Raw genomic sequence first — 4,694 nt, forward strand, 5'->3', positions numbered from 1 at the left:
TTAGTAACCGACTAATCCTGAGCGGTGTAATCCAGGACACGGCGCCACGTAGGACGCCGTATATGCAATTCATATACACGAACATTCACAACGGCATTCCGTGCCGGGTCTCAACAATTGACGTGGAATCGGCGAGTGTGGTCAATCGTCCGTCACGGCTATAGTTTGATTTCGTAACGGTAGCTCGTCGATGCCGGGCTGCAATTTTGACTCCGGTCTCTTGATTGGTCCTTTTGAATAGTTCTAAGATCGTCGCGGTGGTAAGTCTTCTTCGGTGTTCTTCCTTTTCAATATTCAATTCAGTCTTTTCATAGAGTGTAATTAAGGTCTTGAGAGTAGATGTTGAAGTGAAAGAAGTTGTTTTTAATCGGTATCGGAATGCTGGTATATAACCACACTGCCGTACCAACTAGTAAAAATTAACTGATGCCTAATTGCATTAAGTTTCTGTTGATAACTTCTCTTCCCTTATTCTGATTACGTCGTGAGTGATGTCTATGGATAGGTATTTTCATCCCCTATCCGATGATCCTACCCTCGATTTTGTCCTTCTTTTCCTCCTTTCCTCTTTTACAGACTCTCCCATATCTTCCGTCTTCTGTTGGTGACAGTGTTTTATTTTCTCAATGAATTTGGTAATATCTCCGGATAGGTATTTTCCTCCCCTATCCATTGATGCCACCTCCGATGTTGTGGTTTTTGTTTATGTTATTGTTTTTCGTGTTTATTTAATAACGACCTGTGATTGGTCGTTACTGGTTTGTGTTACTTATTGGTCCTGAGAAGGACCTTTTAAATCATGTACGTGTACTGAATGTTCCGTAACAAATACCGTTAGACTAGACAGTACACAAGTCATGTGTAGACAGTTCATATACCGTTAAAAAGAGTCTTCCGTCGTGTTACACGCGTATATCCGATTTACGTACGCGTCAACGGGTACGAGTGATCCGGCGGCGATGAAACTGCGTATAACGCGTATGTGTTTATTGCAATATCATGTGTACGGCAGGTACATCGAATAAAATCGCGTGCACTCTGCACCTACATGGCAGTTGCCCATTCAAACATCATCGTAATCGGTATCGACGCGAACCCATGCGCAGATCACCATATTTATTTTTTTATTTATTTATTTTTTTTTTTTTTTTATAAAATCCCACGAGAGCTCGAGTGCAGTAAGGCATTGCGACTCGGCCAACATTGACACAGTGTTATGGTGTCAATAACACGAATAATGTTCAAACAAAACAGTAATTAGTGAATTAAGCAGATTAAACGAAATATAATAAAGAAACAAAACGCTTAACAACCGACCGCATTAGATACGACACAACGATGAAATTTAATGACAGAAATATACGGGTCGGGTGGATATAAATCTGTACTATCAAACAGATCAAAATTAATCAAGGCATTATTGAGAGGTATATTGTAACCATAAAGAAAAGGACGAAACGGAATTTTAAACGCTGGACGAAATCGTGATTGATATCGAGGTACATGTAAGTTAAACCGCGGCCTAAAGTATTGTGTCCCCCGAAAATCGAATTGTATCCCTTGAATCTCAAATGCGTGTAGGATTTCGGGAAGGATTTTGGGCGCTACGACAGATTCTTGTAGTATGGAAATCTGTCAATGGTATCACTTGAATTAAAAAGTGTGTTCACTGAAATCAGATGCGTTTTAGACCCCGAGTTAAACGACCGTAATAATTCGGAACTAAAAATCAGGCCATGCATAAATTTGGAAAGAAAACTTTGACGATTATACTCGTGAGCTGTACTATAACACCATCAGTAGGGGTACAACAGTATTGGTCATAAAATATACTGCACTTATCCGCGCACAGTACGAGTACAACGACGTCGTCGTCGTCGTGATATAACCGTACATGCAATTGAATACCCGCGGGACGTTTAATATTTTCAGTCGTCTGTTTTTCGTTTTTCAGTTTTGTCACCGACAATGGCTTATCCATGATTCATTTATCGGGGGTGTTTTAAAATTTAATAGACTTATAGTAAGTGGGGGTTCTGCTCCCCTACTCCTTACATTTATAAATACCATGTATTTATATAAATTATTGTTAATCACTATTAAATGATTATATTTACATATACCTACGTTTAGTTAAATTATACTGTAATTAAGTTTGCGATTTGGTGAAATACCATAAAATACGGTCGATGGGGGGGGGGGGGGTTTCCAACCCCCCATCTCCCCCCCCCTAAGTACGCCCCTGGTCACCAATACTTAACAACATACGTTATTAACAATCGTTTCGTCGATCCAGTGGTGTTCCGTTGTCTCCCGGCACTTCGGTATGAATGCATTCTTATTTACGGCCGTAATACGTCTTACATCATACCACGTGATGCGTATCGTCGGAGTACTGAGTCGACGTTAATAATATAATATTAGCCAGCTTTATCGGAGCTGCGAGTCGCAACTCTCAACAAATGCGAAACGGAATACCAGCGAATGAGATATCATTTTGTCGGTGCCGCCCGGAAAACATATTTACCTAATGGTGCAGAAGTTCTCTTTAATGCTGTTACTTTACGCGAGTTACTTGCAATATGATTATTTTATATATGACTGAATAATATGATAAAAATACATTAAATGATTCGTGTAATATTCCATATCATTACCCCCTCCATTGGGTTTAAGAATAATAAAACAAATATTATCTAAAACGCAAATGTAATTTCGAAGAAAGAAAAAAAATGCATCGCCATATTTTATCAACGTTATTCGATTTTAAAATGTAAAGTATTCATGAAAAATTGTAAATAGAAAAAATCTTTTTTTTTTTTTAAGAAGGTAACTATATTAAACAAAATTTGTAGACGGTTAATTAATTATTTTTAATTAACAGTTAACTCTGTTATAAAATTTCTTTGATATTTAGCATATGGCATACAAACGTTGTGCGTTCGTGATAAGATCAAACAGATGATATTATTGTAAATTTTATACCAACGAAATATAAATCTCAAAATTATATTTCACTTCTTTAAAAATCGAACTAAGATAAAAAATAAAATCCTTGACCCAAAATATAACATAATAAGCAATAAATACGCACCTAATAGTGTTTTTTATACGTTTAGGTTAAGCGATTACCAAGAAACAATAACAATAATTGGGATCCACGGTAAATTTTAAATTAAAAACAAAAAGACATCGCACCACCTAACCGTTATTAATTTTATATTAAAACAACCGACCTTGTACCCTATATGCGATGTAGTTGACAATCTCTGAACTTAACGTCCGTCGCCTGTGATCTAAGTCATCTGATTCTATCGTTTTACGAATATTGCAGTAAATAAGCACGTCTGATATAAGCGACGATTTCTTATTCCCGAGCAAGTTATTTACATAAATTTATTCTGGTAGTAAGAGACGAGGGTCATTATTTGAGTCAATAAAAGCAGTATTATACACATATATGCATTTTAAAATAAAATCTGTTCAAAATCGTCATTATGACTGAAATTCGTACGGGAAAAAAAATTATGCTGGTTATATTCAGTAGCGTATGAAAGGGCTCCGGAGCAGTAAGGATATTAGGACCCCTAACTAATGTATATATGAACTATGTATGAAAATTCAAAATATACACATCATATTGCTATTTTAAATGCGAATACTTATTATGAAACGATAAATTAAAATAATGAAAATATTAATAATATACAAAGTAAAAAGAAAATCCAGTTTTTACAATAAAAATATATTGCATATTTCGTGAATTATTATTTGAGAATTTACTGTTAAATACATCAATTCATTATTTTAAGGAAGTACTCGTACAATCTCAGTAATTTCCTAAGTCCCCTGACCTCTAGGGCCCTGGAGCACTGCCCTATTCTATCCTATGATCATCACGTCACTGATAACACTAAGTATTATATTTAAAATACGAGTAAATAGTTTATACATAATGTCTTATGTAATGTTACATTTTTATGTCACAGAACTTCTGTGGGTAAATTGTGAAGAATTGTTTTCAAGTTGGTGTTAAATTTTCTGTTTTGATAATATTATCTTAATCAAATTAGCTTTCCTTATCACTGTGAATTTTTTCCTCGGAAACTCAACAGATGTACAGCTTGTAGTACAGTTTATGACCTACATGTCCCCAACCCTCCCCGCCATGAACTTTCAAGTCCAAATTTTTACGCTCGTTTATACTTCGTTCGTGCTAGTTTGTGCTTCACCCGTTTCCGAGATATCGAATTTTATTCACAGTAAAACATTATTGCTTAATACCCGTAAATTTGGATAGTCATATTAAAAAACGACTTGTTTTAATTTATTTTAATACGTCATAATATTTAAAAACTATCTTACGTATTTTATACTCACTGATAGGAAAAGAAAAACAAGCAACACGGTACGATTACCACCATTGTCCGCCAACCATCCGCGTGTTTTCAATGCATAAGCATAACGGTTGTTGTATTTTATACTTCACACTCGAGCATAGATGTTTTTGAGCATTGAGATAAAATAGGAAGGTACCAGCGCGTTTCAAAATAATTTCGCCTTAAGCCATTAACTTTTTCATCTCCGATCTACGTAATCACTTTTTTCGACTAAATTAAATAACAAATCACACAGTTACATTTACCGGAAACAAAGTGTAAAACATAAGTTAGATACAGAAAATGAGTTTTCAA

This window comes from Sipha flava, unplaced genomic scaffold (genome assembly GCF_003268045.1).
Source record: "Sipha flava isolate LNK unplaced genomic scaffold, YSA_version1 127_pilon_pilon, whole genome shotgun sequence".
Classification (NCBI taxonomy): Eukaryota; Metazoa; Arthropoda; class Insecta; order Hemiptera; family Aphididae; genus Sipha; species Sipha flava.